The following is a 12702-nucleotide window of genomic DNA, read 5'->3' as shown; positions in this document are numbered from 1 at the left end:
TGGGAAGTCGTGTTTACGACGTCAGGTGAGTTCAAGTCACTTTCGTTGGAGTAATTGGTGGTGTAGCCTACCTTCTTCACAAAAATGCAGCAAGTTTTTTAACACTATACTTCTAGAAAATGAAAAACAAAGAATGTGCATCAGTGTGTTCTGCTTTGTAATGTTTTTAATTCATTTATGAAGCCACTGTAAGCTTTATCGTTACACATTGTTATTACAATGCTATCATATTTTGTGCAGGCAATTAGGTTGTAAATATGATGCATTGTGATCAAGTCAGACGGAGAAGTTATGAATCAAAATGATTTTATTTAAAAGTAAAGAAGAAAAAACAATGAATGGTTAAATAAATTTGTAAATAATAATCAGGGGTGCACATAACTTTTTTGGTCTGATTCTCAAGGGAGCACCTGGAGATGCTGTCATCATCACTAATAAAATAAGTAGCTTAGTGCTTCATGTTTTTCAGGTAAGTCTAACTGTATTCAGGTACAGACATTGAATAATCAAATGTAAAATAAGACTGTATAGTTTTCACTGTATAAATTAAATATAATTAATGTAATTAATTATTACAATTTATCTTTGTTAAAGCTACAAAAGTGATTTTCTCCTTCTCTTTTGTTGTTTGATTAACGTTGGTGTTAACAAACAGCTGCAGGTATATTAGGCTGGTGTGTCACTTTAAGACGAATGCATGGATCCAATGATACACATTTTCTTTCTCAATTGTTTACAACACATAACCAAATGTGTTTACGATGATACTCGCCAAGACAGGCATTTTGACTTTATTTTGCATGCACGTGTCCATTTAACCTCAAAAGAAGAGAAAGAGGCCTGAATTCGGCATTCAGTCTTGTTCTTGTGCTTGATGTTTAAACTGACAGGACTTAAAAACAAATCTGTGATGGGTAAACTTTGCAATTAATCTGCAAATCATGTGCGTTCCAAACCGGAACTGATCAACTAAGATACCTATACTCAGAGGTGTAAAGTCCAGGGGTCAGAAAGTAAAAGTCCTGCTGTATGTTTATTCCTCAGCCAGCTGATTTCACTAATTAGTTCTATCTCCTGGCTGAAAAACTGTGCTAATTAGCAAATCCAGGTGAATGGAACAAAATAATGAGGAGGACTTTTACTTTCTGAACCTGGACTTTACACCTCTGCCTATACTTGACATCACACATCCTTCGATGTGACTATCGCAGATGCACACATCGCGATATCATTGCTAAAACGTTATATCGTGCTGCACTAATCATGATTGCTATCTTACCAGAGATGGAGAAATATCCTACTCTAGTATATAAACATGTCCATGTCCCCAAAAATGTTGGTACTCAAAAGTGCTTCTCTCCACGTTTTCTGGTGCGCATCGTTCATTTTTACCATGCATGCGCACCTGCGCACCAGTTATGTGCACCCCTGGTAATAATCAGCTTTTAATAGTAATGAACAAAGGAACAATAAACAAGTCCTTAACCCTAAAAAGATTTTTGTATCCTGGGGGATACAAACATTTGAGAGGTTTTGGAGAGAGGCAGTGAAAGTGTAGGTCTCATTTCTTGGTCTCATTTTGAAAGTGTGTTTGTTGTGAATATTTAGATCTTGTGATTTTGTTCATACATTCTTTGTTTAGCTCACGTAAAACAACATGGCCACCTGAAGTGGGATGCATTCCAGTTACAAACGTAACCTTGGTTCACGTCTGTGCACCTGCACAGACAAATGGCTTTTCAGCTCGCCAAAACGGACGGGGCCGACTGCCTAAGTCGTGCTTTAAGCCATTTTCGTCCAAATTTTTCAACTGAGGAGCGGCACCGTCGATTTGCGCATAGGCGCAGTAGCATGGCAAGCTACGCAATGCTAATTCCCGTTATCTCAGAGAACCAAGGTTACGTTAGTAACCGAACGTTCCCTTTCGATACGGTTCACATGCATTGATAAGGGTCCCCAAGCAGGCTATAAGAGATAAGGACCGGAGCCCATGGATCATGATGCCACTTAGAGAAAACCCCCGAGGGTGGGGACCGACTAGGCAGACAAAATCCGTGCCTGAAGAGCAGGATGTCTAGGTTATAGAACCTGGCAAAGGTGGACGGTGAGGACCAACTGGCTGCTGCACCGATATCACCAATGGACATTCGTCTAGAGACCAAGCCAAAGAGGAGGCCATTTCCCTGGTGGAGTGGGCCCTCATCCCAATAGGGCACTGCAAGTCCAAGGACTTGTAAGCTAGTTCTATTGCGTCCTCTATCCAGTGGAATAGTCTCTTCTTCGTAACTGAGAGCCCCTTTGAGCGGCCGCTGAAGCACACAAACACCTGCTCTGACTGTCTGAACTGGCTAGAGCGCTCGATGTACACCCTAAGGACCCGATCCGGGCAAAGTGGGTTAAGTGTCTGCTCGCCCTCAGCAGAAGGGAGAGCAGAGAGTGAAATTACTTGTGCTCTGAGTGGAAAGCACCTTGGGCACATAGCCTCACCTGAGCCTAATGATGACTTTACTGTCACTGGCCCAAACTCGAGGCAGGAAGCATCCAGTGAAAGAGCCTGCAGATCACCAACTTGCTTGACCGATGCCAGAGCCAGAAGAAGTGCGGTCTTTAGTGAAAGAGGCCGAAGGTCGGACATGAGCAGCTCAAACGGAGTGCCACAAACTGCCCTCAGGACAATAGACAGGTGTAAGGAAGGAACCGCGTTGGGGCGAGGCAGGTTTAGCCTCCTGAGAAATCTGACCACCAGGTCGTGTTTTCCAACCAACTGGCTAGCTATAGGAGCATGGTATGTCATGATAGCTGCCGTGTATTCCTTGAGCGTGGACGGGGTGCATCTGCCATCTAACAGCTCCTGTAGGAATGAGAGAATAGAAGCAATCTCACAAGACAGAGGGTCTACATTCCCAGCTGAGCACCAGCCAGAAAAAAATAGGCCGTTTAGGGGTGTAAAAGCGGCTGGTAAAAGGTGCCCTAGCCTCAGAGATAGTGTTCATTCCTCTTCCCCGGAGACGGCCCGTTTCGGGACAGAATTTCTGCTCCCATGGAGCCCGGCACATGTATTGCTCTTACTGAGCGAAGATTGTAGGGCTGGGTAAAAAATATTAATTCTCCAATTTTAATCAATCTTCAATTTAACTAAGCGATATCAGGGATTTCAGGGATAGAGTTGCTCCAATTAAAACAAAACAAAAAAAGACAGATCATGGTGGAAGGTCACGGTAGCCAATTGAAGCCAGCGCCGGCGAAGTTAAAGTCTGATAAGTGGAAGTATTTCATGTTCAAAAGCAGTGACGGTAAAGATGAGGTTGACAAAACCACTGTTGTTTGCAAGTTGTGCCCGCAAGAGCTGAGATTCTGCAACAACACAACAAACCTACAAATCCACCTTTCCAGACAACATGCTGACAAGCTATTTCGTTTTTGTGATTTTGGTCAGCAATGGCTAGATGTTGCATTTACCTGCAAATTACAGTCTGATTCACCTCACGCTAAGAAAATAGCAGACGCCATAGTAATGCTGATTTGCAAGGATTTACGCCCCTACAGCGTTGTTGAGAGCGAGGGCTTTCAAATTCTTATTAATGTTTTGGAACCACCCTGCTTAATGGTAATATGCAAGTACCTCAGTGAAATGACAATACCAAAAAAGTATGCAGAGGTTAAGGTCAAAGTCGCAGCGTCTCTCCAGTTGGCAGAAAGAGTTGCCCTTACCTGTGACAGTTGAACATCCAGGGCGACTGAATCGTATGTCACCATAAAATGTCACTATATCGCAAATGACTGGACACTTGTGTTGCATGTTTTGGCAAACCCGGGCTGTCCACACCAGCCACACAGCAAGTAACATTGCAATATTGGGACATTACCCAGAAAGAACCGGCTCTGGTTACCGACAATGCTTCTTATATGGTCCTTGTGGCTTCACGTCAGTTGCTACGCATATATGCTGAACTTTGCGTCTCAAGCAGCACTCAAACACCCAAAAGTGACCCAATTGCTTGGCAAAGTCAAACGAATTACTGCCTTTTTTCATCGAAGCAGCATCGACAGCCATACTTTGAAAGTCAAACAGAAGCTACTGGATCTACCCTCTCATGTGCTGAAAACAGACATTGTAATTCGGTGGAACAGCGCACTGGAGATGCTAGAGTGGTTCCTGGAACAGCAGCCAGCCATATCCACAGTACTGCTCTCACCCAAGGTTCGCCGAAGTGAGAAAGAACTCTGCACGGCAGCAGAAGATGTAGTGAAGAAGGCTCTGAATCCCATGAAAGCTGCCACACCAGCCATGAGGAGAGCTCACCAAATTTTCCAGTCATTTGTCCTCTGCATGCACGGCTGTTACAGGAGATGAGAATTGCACCTAGTGACTCCACAATAATCAATCCACTATACATGACAACCTAAAGTCAAGGTACGTTAACCGATTTTTGTTATTATTAGTGTTGATTTATAGATCCTATGTAGAATAAATATAGATTACAAACATTAAATACATTTACAAGCATATATAGATTAAAATAATCAATTTAATGCAATCAGCAACACTTTAATAAATTACTATGTGACTTTGACTTTTGTGTGATGTATAACTGCATATAACAAAAAGTGATTTAAATATGTGGAATCACCTTAAGATATGCAGGCCTGAAGTAAACATTGTATACAACATCAGCACCAGATCGTCGTTTTAAGGCCCTTCCCTTCTTGTCTGACGAGGACAGTAACAACACATTTTCAAGCCTGTTTTATGTTTATTCTCATCAGAACTTCCAAATGGTATTGTCTTTGTGATGATTTATTATTATTATATTTTATATTTAATTTGTATTTTTTTTTATTTTTAAACAGCAACTGATGGTGCTTGTGGTGAAGTCAGTGTGCCTGTTCAGCAGATTGACAACTCCTTGGTTCCTCCTGATGATGTGGGAGATGCAGAAGCCCCCACATCACCCAAGAAGCCAAAGACATCTGTACTGATGGATCTCCTTGGACCAGTCTACAAAGCAGCAGCCCCAGCATCAAAGAAAACTGTGACTGAAATGGTAAAAGAGGAAGTAGCAAGGTACAGGGAAGTGAAACCTGTCCTACTCTCTGAAAACCCACTAATCTGGTGGAAGATGCATGCAGAAGAGTATCCTCTTTTAGCACATCAAGCAAAGCGGTATCTCTGGCAGCCTTCGTTTCACGTCCTTCATTTGGCCTGTTTTTATTATGAAATGTAAGACAAAAATAATATTTTCAGACATGAATGCATTCATGAATGAATTCCTGTAAATTAATCGCTAACACTAAACTGACAATAATGTTAGCCACTAAGAGACCGCAGACGGCTGTCATTCACTGTATTGCATTAATAAAAAGCCAGTTAATATAAAGATTTGTAATACAAAGTAATTTTCCCAAATTTAGTTTTGATAGTATTTTTGTGCCGTGACCATGGGGGCGGGAACATGTGTGACGAAGAGTCTCATTCTAGCGGTTGATTGCTGAGGAGGACACAGACTAGGAAGGACATGCTGTCTTGGAAGGATGCAGACTTCTGTTTGAGAAACAACCTTGCTTTTATTGCTCTGAGATTATCGTCGGATAGCTGCAGGCCAGGGGAGAACCTCTTGATCATCCGCTGCTGGGGCTTGATTCGACAATGAGTAGAAAGGCTTCTTATCTTGTCTTCTTCAGAGTCAGTGAGGAGATGATCTTCACACTTGAAGGAGAAAAATTCGGACAATATTTATGAATTAAATTTTTACATTTCTCATAATCTGTCTGTAAATGTTTGTATCTCAGGGGATACATTGCCCTTTTAGGTGTGTAAACAAGGCTCCCCTGAAATCAAAATCAAATTTTTTTGTCTTTTCAGACAGACTTCTGAGGCAGCGTAACAGTTTAATGATCACTGCAAAATAGATCGAGCTTTGGTGAAAACTAAGAGAATATTTAATGACTACAATACTAATTTCTTGCTAGAAATGACATCATAAGTGGAAAACGTTAAAAATTTACTTTTACACACAAACTGTTGGCCAGCCGCAACTTCTGTCACAGAATGGAAAGTACAGGATTGTGGGATATCAAAAGCAGCGAAGGATACATCTATGCTGCCTCCAAAAATGTATCAAATGAAGGAATCTCAGGAGACAGGAAGTGAAGCTAACATTGCATTCGGGCGTGCCTTGATGCCTTCCTACCTTTTTCCTTCCTAAATGCTTCCTCCGAAGGCAGCATTTATCAGTTTTCGGACGCAGCCGACGACAGCCAAGCTCAAGTTCAACGGCTCTGGCCGAGCTGTGATAAGCTAAACGCTATTGGCTATTTAAAAAAAGGGGGAGGTGCTGCTCGATATATCCCGCCCTGTCTTACTGTTTCAGTGGAAATTACATCAACACATTGAGTCATGATGTGTGTTTTTCAAGGCACTTCAGTGGGCCTTTAATACTCTAAAATGAAAAATTATATTTAATCATTTAGTCATTAATCCTTTAGTTAACAATATTAAATTCAGTTTTAGGTTAACCATACAGGCAATTTCTGTCAACAGTATCATAGCAGAAAGAAGGAACAGTGTCAGGCAGTAGATTTTCCACCTGGGGCTTTGGGGCTCCAACTTAAAAAAATGTATATGTTTTTATATATACATATAAACAAATCTTGCATCACAATAAGTGTATTGTGATTGTCAAAATATTTTAGTAACTAAACAGAATTGTATTAGGCTAGGTTTAGTGACAACATGTTACAATGTTTACATGGTACAATTTCTGGTAAAGCTACGTTTTTTTTCACGATTTCAATTCAATTTCTTGTGATTTGATTCAATATTGACTCATTTGGATAAATATTAGGTAGGCTACACAAGATAGGCTAATGTTTCTCAAGAAAAAATAAAATCTCACCTAATACTGTAAACATACAGAGAGCCCTAGCTGTCTAGTAGGCTATTTAAGGTTAAAAATAACTCAAATTAAATATAATGCGTTTTTTTATTATAATAACAACTTTATTTAATGATATAAGTAAAAATATAATAAATATGTAATATAGTAGGCCTACACATATTTAGTAAATTACTCTCTAGCTCTTTTTTTCTAGCCAACTAAGGTGCTAGGCTATATATTATGGTCATTAGGCTAAATGGCTTTCCTGAGGTAAATGTTATGTGACATAATTGTACTCCAGCTGTTTTATTGACCTCTGCGCGGTTGAAAAACACTGATTGATCGATATTATGTATGAGGAATATACATTTCGATAAATTGTAGGCTACTGTATCTTTCAAAATGGTTCAATCGTGTTTATTTACTAGATGATCGGTTCACGTGCCGCTAGGGATCTGTCACGTCACATTACAAGCGCCAAAACGGTAGGCTTTTTATTGTTTGAATTTCGTAATAAAATTGACAGAATCTGAGAGCTTAGATTTTTTATATATCATAAGTAACCTGCTCTGTCTTGTCTGTCGGTCTCCGTGTCATCTTTGCTTCGTGATTTTTCTGTACATGAGAAAACGGATGTGGCGTGTGGCGTGAGAGTGTGTGAAAAGTGTCTCAAACAGTCAGTGCTTGAGAGTTGGCACCCCTGCTGTTTGTAAAGATCTTATAGCTGGCATAATGAGCTCTGGCCTCTTGATACTTTATTCTGCAAGCGTAGCTAAACATTGTGGTTTTAACACTATAGACGCAGATTTAATTTTTTTTTACCATGTGTGGACTTTACTTTCTGTACTTTAATTCCAAGTTAAACCACAAACAGACCAGATACCATACTCATACAAAATTTAGAGAAGTGACAGCAGAATTTAGACATGCACATTTTCAGAGCGGATGTGAATGAAAGAATATGAATAGAATATATGAGTATGAACAATGAATATATGATGATATCAAAAGATACAATAGACAAAAAGAACATTCATAAATGGATTGATAAATATATATATATATATAATATATATATATATATATATATATATATACAGTATATATGTTTGAACAGATTAATCATAGAAATAACCACAAAAGAATAGTCATAATTTCAAATTTTCATAAACATCAAAATAAAAAAGCCTGACCATATCACTGCTAAATACCTTTAAGTATTGTGGTATTCTGCCATATTTCTACACGCCCCCAACTCGTAAACATTGGGGCTTAAAGAAAAAATGATATCCACTCATATTAACGACAATGTGGTGGCTTTCATGTGCTTTCAACTCATGACTTAACGCTTTACCAAGAGGCTGCATCTGAAATTGCATACTTTGCTACTATAAAGTAGGTGAAAAACAGTATGTGACTGAAGTATGTCTGAATTCACAGTAATCATAAAAGTACCAAATACCTACTACTTCATTCTGAGAGATTCTGAAGTGCATGTATGATGGACACTTTACTTTCATGAGTCCACGGGATTTGTGAATTGCAGTGAAGCAACACAACTGATGATGATAGGTCACATGATAATGACAGGGCAGCATGGTGAATGTAGTACGTCCGGATTACATTCATACTACACATACTCATAAATAGAAAATACTTTTTAGTGGTCTTGAAGTAATTACTTATTCAAAATAAGTACCTACTCAAGAGAGTATGTGATTTCGAACGGAGGCAAGCAAAATTACGTATTTACTCTCTTTACATGCATCCTGTCAGCGTAAACTGGCCTGTCAATCAACTTGTCACAGTTAACATCCTCGACATTTCATAGGTACTTATCCACTGTGAGACACCAATGTGTCCCTGAGCAAGACACTTAACCCCTAGTTGCTCCAGAGGCGTGCGACCTCTGACATATATAGCAATTGTAAGTCGCTTTGGATAAAAGCGTCAGCTAAATGAATAAATGTAAATGTAAAATGTAAATTTAAATTAATTTCCTACCGCATTAGAGAGAAAAGCACGTTGATCTGCCAGTAGTGGATCTTTCATGCGGAGAACTCTCCTCATATTTTTGCATAATAATGCATTCAAGTTATCGGCCAAACGGATCTCAATAAAAGTTCACATTGGTTTAGCACTGCAGATTAAATATAACACGGATAACATTAAAACATTTTTTTTTTAACATGTTAAATGTTGATTATTAGCCACTCAAATATCTAAGGGTACATTTACACTGTAGGGGATTTTTAATTTAAAGACCCAAGGACCAGATATGATGAATGAAGACCAGGAGTCATGATATGCAGTCATTTGAAGAACATTTTACTGAAGAATAGATTACAGTTTCATCAGCAGAAGTCAGCTTCAACACTCAGCAAGGAGTTCGTAGGCCGCTCTGCCGTACATTCACAAAACCACAGCAATTATACTTTATACTTTCAGCAGCCATATCACCCTGTAGCCTAAGACTGATTGCCCACTGAAGCTAAGCAGGGCTGAGCCTGGTTAGTACCTGGATGGGAGACCTCCTGAGAAAACCAGGTTGCTGCTGGAAGAGGTGTTAGTGAGGCTCACCCTGTGGTCTGTGTGGGTCCTAATGCCCCAGTAGTGACAGGGAAACTATACTGTCAAAGAGCACCGTCCTTTGGATGAGACGTTAAATTGAGGTCCTGTCTCTCTGTGGTCATTAAAAATCCCAGGATGTCCTTTGGAAAAGAGTAGGGGCCAAATTTGCCACTTGGCCTCTGTCCATCATGGCCTCCTAATCATCCCCATATACTGATTGGCTTCATCACTGTCTCCTCTCCACCGGTAAGCTGTTGTGTGGTGGGTGTTCTGGTGCAATATGGCTGCCGTCGCATCATCCAGGTGAATGCTGCACATCGGTGGTGGTCCCCATTCCATGTAAAAGCACTTTGAGTACCCAGAAAAGCGCTATATAAATGTAATTAATTATTATTATTATTATTACTTACCCAGGTCACTAAGCTATGTCATTACTTCAGGATGAATGATTCTGATTGGTTAAAGGAACACTCTACCGTTTTTTCATAATAAACTATGTTATTCCCTTAACTAAGAAGAGTTGATACATACCTCTCTCGTCTCAGTGCGTGCACTCAATCGCTCTGGCGCGCGGCGACACTTTGATAGCACTTAGCTTAGCCCAGTTCATTCATTAGGGACCAAACAGAGATGAAGTTAGAAGCGACCAAACACCTCCACGTTTTCCCTATTTAAATACAGCTACACGAGTGGTTACACGACCAAGTATGGTGACACAAAATAAAACGGATAAAAGGATAACTATAATGTATGGCGGAATAGCACTTGGGAGCACTTCGACTCGGCGCAGTAAAAAGTCACGTTGGTTCTAATGACAGAAGTGAGAGGGAGAGGGGGAGAGGATTTTTCAGGCGTGACTTTTTACTCCACCTATAGCTGGTGTGTGGTGAGCGCACTGGCGCAGTTGTACTGTGGCTGCTGTTGCATCATCCAAGCTGCACGCTAGTGGTGGTTGAGGAGAGATCCCCTGATATGATTGTAAAGCGCTTTGGGTGTACAGTAGTACATAAGCGCTATATAAATGCCTCATTCATTAATTCATTCATTCATTCATTCATTCATTCAATCATTAATAAACGTAGAAAATTTCCACATATGGTTGTTCGTCAGAAGAATATCTCTATTAATTTTCTGGATGACAGATGGTTATTTCACTTTCTGGATGACAGATGGTTATTTCACTTCCCCTGCGTGCCTGTTCATCTTATGAACGTCAGGTCCCATAACAAAAGAGTACACACACAGTGATACACAGATACACAGCTTCTTCAAGGTTGGATTTGGTGGAGCTCTGACCAGGAAACTTTCCCAAAACATACTGATTAGATATACTTTCTCTCAGTAAGAGGTTCAGACAATATTCATCATTACTCTCTAGTGACTTTAGATGAAAAGAACAGTAAATGCTTGAATAGTCAGTAGTCACAGGCTTGAGTGACCCCCAATGACCTAGGCTGTCATGGTCAGCTAGAAGAGTAAATATATATATTTTAATATGTTTGGTGCTTCTCTCACAAACATGTAAATCTCATAAGCTTGAAGAAGTCATTCAACTCGTAATAACTCAATTACCAACCACTCAAAGGATATATTGAAACGGCAGTGGATTCCGGTATCCACCCCCTTCAACACAACAACAATGTACTAAAAGCTGAAAAGTTTTTCTTTTGCGTCTTTTGCATACAGACAACAACATAGTCAAAACGATCCCTGTTCACACAGATCTACAAAAACAATGAAAAAGGCTGTATTATGCTGCCAAGCCAGTAGTTGGCGATGTCACTTTGTAAAGAAAAGCTATGTGCCTATATAGCATGAACATGTATATGCATTTCAGCGTTTTCATAGATTCGCGTTTTTGAAGTTTACGCGGAGATGATAACGTTTTTCAAAAAAAATTTCACCGCTTGCACCTTGAAACTTATTTTAAGGTTTGCATTCTCGAGCCACCGAACACTGTTGTCATGCAAATGAGCGGGCCGTATAACCATATGTTTCCAAGTTTCTAAATATCCAATGGCAGCAGCTCACTTATGTATCCCACAAAGTTTAGTAAAAAAATATGCACAATTCAGGCAAGTTTTATGACTTTGTGACCTGCATTTTAAATATTTAAGCCATTAAAAAAAAGGATATCGAGCCATATATTTTTTTAACAAACTGGGGAAAAACAAGCCATATTTTACTTTCTGGTTATTCCTTTCCAAATGGGAAATAAAATAGTGAAAATGTCAATCAACCATGCAATGCAATTAAAATAAAACAATTACATTTAAAATAAATAAATAAATAAATAAAATAGCTGCAAGCAGCAATTATCGGGGCCAAGCAGAATAAGACGACAAGACATGGCTGAAAGTGTCAGACCAACTGCAACAATGAGCAATTAAAGACATTTAAAGAGAATTTTAGGTGAAATGGCTGAAAAATCATATAAACAGTAATTAAAAATATGATTTAATTGATTATCACTTTCGACCAATAGGTGGCGCAGTTACAAAACTGATGTGATGTGGTCAGAGTGAAGTGACAATGACACATACAAAGTTTGGTGTCAATATGTCAAGGCATTGCAGAGATAAAGCCTGAATAGTCCTTTCGGCACCATGCCTCAAATTTGCTGCTACGCTATACGAAAACGGTTTCGTCTATCGACACAAAATCCATAACTTTTAGTCGGCACAGTCTGGAGATGATACGATTCGATTTTGGTGAAAATCGGACAAACGATCTAGGAGGAGTTCGAAAAAGTAGGTTTTGAATGAAAATCAAGATGGCGGACCGGAAGTTTGGCCAAATAAGGTAAACTTGGTATCTATGTTCTCAGCGTGACCCAAGGAATCTATTAAGACCAGTGGCATTACAATAGGCCGATTTATTCAAAAAGGATTAGCAGTTTTGAAAATTTTGTTATAACTTTTGACCAAAAGGTGGCGCTGTCTCAAAATATCTTGGGTACCTTCAGGTGATGGTGCTGATGGCACATTCTGAGTTTCGTAATATTACACCAATGCATTTGTTTAGTATAGCATTTAGTATACCCATACCAAGTTTCGTAAAAATCCGTTAATGCATTCTTAAAATACAGCATTTTAGCACAAAATTCTAAATGGCCAATATGGTCAAATTGGATATCCGTTGACTCGGCATGCTGCCTTGAATCTAACGAGACAAATGTTATGATTTTTGGACAAACACATTTTTTTTCATATCTCCGGACCAGTAGGTGGCGCTGCGCCGAAACGCAGCATGT

The sequence above is a fragment of the Rutilus rutilus genome (assembly GCF_951802725.1).
Source record: "Rutilus rutilus genome assembly, chromosome: 24".
In the NCBI taxonomy this organism is placed as follows: domain Eukaryota; kingdom Metazoa; phylum Chordata; class Actinopteri; order Cypriniformes; family Leuciscidae; genus Rutilus; species Rutilus rutilus.
This window is presented reverse-complemented; position numbering follows the sequence as displayed.